General features: G+C 42.3%; 1 long non-coding RNA gene across 2 annotated transcripts; it reads left to right on the top strand.

Annotated features, from left to right (window-relative positions):
* Nucleotides 1–264: 264 nt before the first annotated feature.
* Nucleotides 265–7,311, top strand: LOC123020589. 2 transcript variants are annotated; one of them, XR_006414144.1, is made up of 3 exons: nt 265–350; nt 827–1,100; nt 1,356–7,311. It is a non-coding gene; the product is annotated as an uncharacterized LOC123020589 (long non-coding RNA). The 2 variants fall into 2 exon arrangements; XR_006414145.1 differs by lacking the exon at nt 265–350 and having other exon boundaries at nt 959–1,100; nt 1,356–5,137; nt 6,558–7,311.
* The last annotated feature ends 1,234 nt before the right edge of the window (nt 7,312–8,545 follow it).

Raw genomic sequence — 8,545 nt, 5'->3', positions numbered from 1 at the left:
CTGGAAGAGACTTGCCAGCAGGCATTTAGTCCCGCAAACTCGTAGGAGGAGGCGGATATTCTCGGCTGCATTTGGCATGAGGACGCCGCTTTTCCCAAAACCTGGCTCAGGAGTACTCGCTCAGACCTGTCTGCAAGTTGCCCTAGCCAGTCCCCCATGCGCCTCCGAGAGATTCCGGGCATCTCTTCCCAGCGATGCTGGGAAGGAAACGCTTCTAGTTTCGCTCTGAGGAAAGCCTGGGAAAACCCCGCCGCAAGGCTGAGGGGATAAGAGCGAGCGAATGAGAGCAGAGGCTTGGCACAGCGCACCGGGCGGCGACGCGAGAGGCACCGGCGGCTGCGAAGCGCAAGGTAGGTCGGCGCTGCAAAGCTGAGCAGGGAGCGAGAGCGGCGCCCTAGACTCCAGAAAGGGGCGGGCGAGAGGCTCTTCGCCCCCTCGAGCGCCTCCTCGGCCGGGTTCTACGCGCGGCGAAGCGGCAAGGCAGGCAGGCGAGCGAGCAGGGCGCTTGCGCTTGTTGCCAAAGGCGAACGCTCCGTCTGCGTGCGCGGAGCCGCTCCCCTTCCTTACCATGGAACATGGTCCGCGCGGAGGGAGTTTGCCGCTCATGGCGGTGCCAGCGTCGCGCCCATCGTGCTGTCGCCCGGAGGCTGTCAGCGGCCCGCTGCGCGAGCTTGTTCTTTTCTTTTGCTTTTTGAAATGAGAGTGGCGCGCCGCAGCGCTTTTTTGCAGTCTTGTCTTCTGTGCGAGCACTTTCCGGGAATGGAACAGGTAGAATTGCCGTTGGAGGGAGCCGTGCCAGACTTGACTGGGCTTTTTTTCCGCCTAGGAGACTTCCGTTGGATCAAGGTAGTTTCGCTTTCCAGCAGCGGTCAGAGCAGCTAGCGATGAAGGGAAGCAGTGGGCCGGTCAGTATAGGGCAGCTGTGGCCCGGCTGCCAGGAAGGTTCGAGTTCTTTCACCTGTTGAGGGAAGGTCAAGAGGCGCCCCCGTGAGGTGTGCGCCGAAGGCACGGGTGGCTACCGCGCCTTCGCAGCGAGCAGTGAGAAAGCTCTTCAGCGCTTCGCCGAGGTTCCCAGGCGAGAGGCGTGGACGGAACAGCTTGTGAGTCTTCTTGCCCCGACTAAATGGCAGAGGAGGTGGGATTGGTCGGGTCTCCACTCCCAGCTCCCCCATCCGTGTGTTTACAGAGGTAGCAGCCAAGGCTGTATGAATGGATGGAAAGAACCATTCATGGAAAAGTCAGAAAATGGGAGCTTGGGTGGGGTTTTCTCAGAGGGAGGGAGCTGGCAAGGTCCGACTGAGCAGCGACTGTAGCTTGCGAGATAATCAAATTAGAAGGATCTTTTTCTTCTACAGAACTGCCCTTTTTGTTGGAGGTCGAACTCGTCACCTTCTCTGTGGGGAAAAGGAAGACTCTTCCAAGGCTCAGGGCTGGCGGAAGGGCTGAGAGTTGCCCTCCGTGAACATACATACCGTTCTTCTAACATAGTGTGCAGCTTGGCATTTTCCTGTTCTGTTCTACTGAGATTCTGAATGAAATGGACTAATCTAATCAAGTCGACATGTTTGCTTTAGGGAAGTTCATGTCACAAGTGCAGACAGGTGACTCAGCGACTTTCACTTCTGCTTGTACAGGATTCTGTAGTTGTATTATTTTACCAGAACTAAGTTGTGCTTGTAGTTTGATACTTCCAATGGAGAGAACATTTCTACTGTGAAAAGGGACACACTAAACCTCTCAGGGTCATTCTAGGTGATGGCTGTGCCTCATTCACAGAATTTACAGGGTGTTGTTGGGAAAGTCCAAATAAAACTTTTAAATAAACAGATATGCTTTTGGGTGGCCTTTTATTATAAAGTCAGGCAGCAGTGCCCTTGTTCCTCTTCCCTAGAATGGACTAGAACTTTTCGCCCAGCTCCACAAGCCTGAGAAAGTAGATAGCGCCTGAGGCTTGGGAAAACTATGCATTCATCTGCAAACTGAATCAGCCAAGCAGCCCTGGGCTAACAGCAGCATTGTATCAATAGGTGAGAATATTTAATCCCTCCAGGAATGCGGGCACGTGCATTAACTCTAAAGTGAAACATTGCACTCTATTGAAAAGTGAAACAAAGTATCCGACCAGCTCTCCAGCAGCGGTGCTGAACAGATTTCCTTATGTTAATACAATCACACACCTGGGACCAATTATGATTCGTATCACTCGGTTATTTGCCTAGTGACCGTTCAGTCTCCCTGCATTGGTGTAACATTTTGCAATATCCTTTCTGTAGTTAATCCTGTATTGCTCCATTCATATTTGTATTGTTCTCTGAGAATGTAACCATTTGTTCCACATCATTGCTCCAAACTGGGTACGTGACCCACAACCTATAAGCCTTCTGTTTATGCTCAGGGATCTCATAGCCAGTTCTGTATACAGACAGAAACAACTGTCACATAACACATGGTCTTTTACGGAAATATGCAGCAGTTGTTTAAACCTCACACAACCCATAATTTCTAGGTGTGGACAACATGACAAGCTGCAGCTTTAATATTCAAAATGGCCACTTGCCACTACCACAGCCAAGTAAGCCACAATGGGCTGTTCAATTATGCAAGTCAGCCAAATACACCACTAAGAACAGTTACCACTAAGAACAGCTTTCCTAGCCTTTAAAAAACAACAACTCCTTTTCATGCTTTTCCCTACCATTTCCTACGAAGGCAGCATCAGATGAGAAAGTATCATGGTGTGATAAAAGCCTTATCTGGAAGCACCTTTGGGGTTTTCCACCATTTTTTCTTGCTTCTTACCACAAATGTATTAAAGAGAGAAAGACAGTATAGCTGGATATGCAATTTGATTGATAGTGCTATTAATTCACAATCAGGAAACATACCAAATCTCTGGGAAGGAAGAGAGAGTAAGAGGAAAGCGATATAAAGACAGTCAAGTTTGGGGCTGATGCACAAAAAGTGCAGCATTGTGTGGTATGTTATGGACAGCTAAAGTTTCAAAGGCAAACAGCTCAGCACTGAGATATCTGGGCATAAGGTCAGGGGCAGATAATCTTCACTAAAGTGTTGTATTTCTGATAGCCAACACAAGAGTACTCAAACTAAACAGGTAAGAATAGGGCACTTTGATTCTTTAAAGATCAACTTTAACTGAGTGAATCTTATCTGCAGCCTTTTCTTACTGAAAGTTTATTATTCTGTCTCAACTAATTGCTTAAGAAAGAACAGTTAAGTTCAGCGTATAGCTGAATTTAAGCAAAGAAAAATTATGCAATGATTTGTGAAGGAAAATTCTGAGCAAACAAAAACATTGCTATGCCCGATACTATATTAAAATATTCAAAATTGCCCGGAATATTGTAACATGCATTTTCACATTAGCTTTGCAAGAATAATTCATAAAAGGCATCCTAGGGAAGGGTTGTGGGTAATAGCACCAAAGGGCTTGCTTTTCAGTGCCTAGGTTGGAACAGGTAGCCATTTCCTCAGCTAAATCCTTTGTTGAACTACTTATTAGAAGATTGCGAGGAGCTATTTCTTTGCAACTGATCTTCAAAGACTTCCAATTTCATAATCTCTATTGCAGTCCATGTAACTGGAATGGTAAAGATTCAGTTAACTGCTCAAGATACACACAGTTCTGATTCGGTGATAAAGTGAAAAGATCAAGCTGGGGCACCTTTCCCAGGAATAAACAGAATATGTTCTTCGAGAATATGACACTAACTACAGACTGACAGTGTAAGGTACAGTTCACTAATAAGTAACTGGAACTGTGGAGTATATTTTTTCCTTGTGGTATTCTTCAAAAATGTGGATTACAATTTGGGAATGAATTCTCATTTCTCTTACAAACATGAATTGCACAGTTATTCAGGAACATTCTAGACTGAAACCTTTAAACTGCTCTTCATAGTTTCTGAAATGCAATGTCATTTATTTTTACCATGTGTTGTCTTCTATATTTGTATGCAAAGGTGCCTGGTAACTGCCAGAAACCATTATGATAAATAGTGAAAGGAAACTCTCTCTCTGGTCTAATTCAGCTTTTTCTAACCTGGCAAACTCCAAGTTACAACTCCAAGCATTCCAGAGCACAGTCCATGCTGGTGGGGGGACAAAGTCCAAAACATCTGGAGAACTCCACATTTGGGAAGGCTTATCTCATCTGGGAATGAGCAAAGTGGGGCATGCTGAGGTGCCCAGCCTTCTCATTAAAACCACACATGCACAGAGACACTGGAGTGAATTGAGTCTTTTGTGCCAGCATCTGGGGTAGCTTCAAAGCAAATTGAGGGCCAACAACCACTGCCATCTTTATTTCTCCATCTGAAATGCCATCTGAAATGGAAATGCCATCTGAAATTCAGATGAATATGTTAAATGGATGCAGGCTGATGCTTTCTTCTGCAGCTCACCCTGTAGGAAGGCACAGCACTCTTCATGTCTATATGGGAAACTGGATGGGAACCAAAGACAGCAACAGCAGGAGATTAAAGAGGGCAAGGAGGGAAGTAAGAAGGTCAGCAACAAGCCAGCTGTGGTGGCGGTGACTGCTAACTGGGAGCAACCTGTGGTTTTGTGGATGTATGCATGTTATAGGAATGGATGTGGGTGAGTAAGGCGAAGACAGAGAGGGAGATTGTGCATGAGAAAATCATAAAAAGAGTGAGTGGGTTTTCATATGCCAGCACAGTAAAAGAGAAGGGTGCAGTGTATGAATGTATAGTATTTGTGTACATGGGTGTCAGAGAAAGAAACAGGTGAGTGGATATGTGGCAAAATGAGATATGAGGGAAGAAAATTGCATCTATAGGTGGTTACCAAGAATGAGGTGGGGAAGGGTATAATGAGTTTGCTGACAGAGGAGAACAAGGAAAAAGAATTTGTCTTCTGTGAAATAGATTTCTGTTGGTGCTGCAATGATGAATTCGGAGAACTTGCTTAGTGTGTTGTGACTCAGATCTCCCCTGTCTCAGTTGCTCTACTTGTTTTTGTAACCAGCCGTGTCATCGTATTTTTTCTTTTTTTCAAATTGCCCAAACTGACCACAGGCCCAAAACAACTGGTACACCTCTAATCTCTGAATGTTTACTATGAAGCAGTAAGCTGAAGATCTCCAGCCCACCTGCAGGTGAATTAACTGATTCCTTCATTTACCGATGGGGATGTTTAGGACGTTGGGGAACAATATTGTCCCCTAATTTGTACTGATTTTCAACTGATGCATTTTCCTCTCCCTATTAAAATAAATGGGCAGATCAGAATAATGAACTGAAAAGACATAGCAAATGAGGTGCTATGGTTTAAAGATAAACTTAATGATAATTTCAGTGTTTAGTTTGGATTATTTAAACTGTAATCCTAAAACACCTTTATAAGGGAGTAAGCTTTATCAAACACAGAGGGACTTATTTCAGAGCAGGGTATCCATGTTTTTTGGTCCTCCAACATTTTCCAATGGCACACTTGCCATTCAAAATGTAACTTTAGCACCACCATGTATTGTGTTTGAGGGGATGGAGAGCCAATTACAAAAACACTGGAAGTGCCCTCTATAGTTTAATGTACTGGACTCAGGCGGCCTGGATTCTAGTCCCTACTTGGCCATGGAGCCAGCTGGGTGACTTTGGGCCAGTCACAGACTCTCAGCCCAACCTCCCTCACAGGGTTATTGCCATGGGGCTAAGATTGCAAGCAGGAGAATGATGTAAGCCACTCTGAATTCATAAGAAAAAAGTGGGATATAAATCTAATAAAGAAAATAATCTCTGTTAATGCTTACTGTAGAGTAGTGATTGATTGCTCTCTCACATCCAGAAGAAGGACCCCCACCCATTTTTAGGAAAAAAAACAGGAATAAATTATGAGTTAATAGTAGAAAATTTCTATTGAGGGATATTTTTAAAAATTATAGTAATAACATGATTATTATATGTGGCCTCCAGGGTGAAATGGTGAAGACCTGGTTCCAGTAAATCACACAAATTATTGAGCGTCTGTCAATCCAGACTCTTCTGGAAAATAAACTATGCACATCCACAGTAGACCTGATTCAGCCCAGATAGTGTAATAGAGTTGAGGAAAGTCCCTGTTGAAGAGGGAACAGCCCAGCATAAACTTAGAGTGCAATCCTATGAGTTCCCAAGGAGTGATCATGTTCTATACCTACATAATAGCAAGCAACTCCTCTAAAAGCTCATTGAATATCATCACATGTTGGGGATTATATGAGCAGAGCCAGCTGGAGCCAGGGTCAGACTAGATGCCCTGGGACACCCCTTCTGACTCCCTTTTTTTCCTGTTACTATAAAAACACTGCTGTGTATTCTATGTGCATCTGGGTGAGTCAGACAATTGCATAGTGTTAGGAATTAACTGGTCATGTAACTCTTTCCCTGTGAAGCTATGCACAAAAATCCGAGCATATCCCACCCCATCCTCTGCCGACATCTTGTCATGTGGTAAAAAGCCATATACTTGCCTTGTCTGTCTCTGAAAACTACCCTGTTCCATACCCTCTCCTTCTAACTGTACATCTTGGTTATTCTCAGAGGCTGCGGAGCATCTGGGAGTCTGGTCTTGAGAGAAGTAGCTCTGCTTCTCTCATCTCAACATCTGGAATTGGCCCACATTCTGAGCCTGCCTCCTGCCCCTGCTTCTCCTTTGAGTCCCAGTCAGAAGCCTTGGGAATGCCACTAGAAGTCACTCCCAGTGGAATAGGTAGAAGTCATGTTCTGATCATAACAGAAATTAAGAAGGAAATATAACTTTGTGATAATACAGTATCAGAGTTGGCATACCAGTTTTGACTATAGTTTTGCACTAGTAAACATTCTGAACTTTACAGAATGTATTGCACATGTGCACAATTGCCCACACACACACATACACACACACACAATGAAATTCCATTAGGATTTTTTTTAACTTTTTACAATAGTATAAGGTATGGCATACCATCCTAATGTTTAATAAGTTATAACATACTGGGTTAGCTTGTATGTAATGATCAACCAATATGCTTTAGAATTCCAACTTATCAGGAATTAGTCAGCATGGTGTTAGACCACAGTAGGAGCAATAAACCGTTTATGGTGTATTGACAACTGAATTGGAAGTTCTGGCTTGTTGCCCTTCAAACAAGCAAGAGTCAAGCCAGAAGCTAACCCTAGTTTTAGAATTCTGGTTTATCATTTTATTTGCTAATGTTTATTTGTATTTGTATTTTTATTTGTATTTATTTGCTTTCTAGTTGCATCTGACAAAATGCTTTTTGCAAATAAAATAATTTTAATACCTTTTCAAGTTTTGCCTCATTATTTGTTGGTTTGAAGACTGTTGCCTGTAAACTTTTACATATTAAAAATCTACAAGTGTAGCTTGACTCAACAGTGTAGAAATTTTGACACTGAATGTGAAATGTATGCAAGCAGAGACTATTTCTCATACATGGCAGAGGGGGAAAAAAGCCCCTCATATATTGTTGAATTTTTCATTTTGATCCATCGTACTATGCATTGTTTATTTTGTACATTGTTTTATTATATAATTAGAAATTGAATTTGTGTGCTGCCCAGAGGACCTAAAGGGCTATGGGGTGGAATAGAAATGTAAGCAGAAAAGAAATGAAAATGAAATCTATTATAACAGGAGCAGAGAACTATTTTCAGTAGGCTAAAGGGCCTACTTGATTGTAGGCAAACATATCATGTGCCACAGATTCTCGGCCACAACCAACCTACCTCCTACCTGCCTCTCTCTCAAATATATACATGAACTGGTATATGCACTCTTGCATTCACCCTTCCTTTCAAAAGCAAATTGGAATTAAGGAGTACTTTGAAAAAACCTGATTACAGTGGGAGATAGGTGTTCAGTATTGTTTTTAGGTGGGTTTCACTCATGGAGAGAGTTAATACCCCTTCCTGTGCTACTTTTAAAGATTTCTATTGGCTTTATTGGGAAGTGGAGTTAAAAATCTTAATAGGCAGGTAGAAGGAAAATTATTTTACCTACTTATTGCTGCAGTGGACCCCACAGTTAACAATTTTGGTGGGTTTCTGGAAAATATATCCTTTGTTTTCACTAATTTGAACTATTGTTAAAAGGAAATATGCCTTTGGTGTATTTATGTAATTAAAAACATTTTATACCATAGTTTAATCAGATCAAATTAATTTAATCACTAACTTGTTTTATATAAGTAAATGAGGCATTTAGATTGTTTAAGCTTGGATGATTATGCTGCAGTGTCAAGAATTTTGCCATTCTACAGATCTAAGTTTGTGTACATGATTTTTTAAAAAAATATTTTATTCCTATCCTATTTCTTAAAATGTAATACTATGAGATTATGTCTAACAATCTATTAATTCATTCTTCAGACTATATTAGGCTACTTTTAAGGACAAAATTCTTCCCAAGGCAGCTTTCATGAAAAATCTCACACAATAAAATTCCATAGAATAATAAAATATGCATTTTCAATAGAACATCTAGTCCAGATAGCACAAAATCTCTTAAACAATTGCAGCTAAAA

This window comes from Varanus komodoensis, unplaced genomic scaffold, assembly GCF_004798865.1.
Source record: "Varanus komodoensis strain SLA01 unplaced genomic scaffold, ASM479886v1 scaffold14_1, whole genome shotgun sequence".
Taxonomy (NCBI): Eukaryota; Metazoa; Chordata; class Lepidosauria; order Squamata; family Varanidae; genus Varanus; species Varanus komodoensis.
The sequence above is the reverse complement of the archived record's forward strand: the minus strand, read 5'-3'. Positions and strand labels throughout refer to the sequence as shown.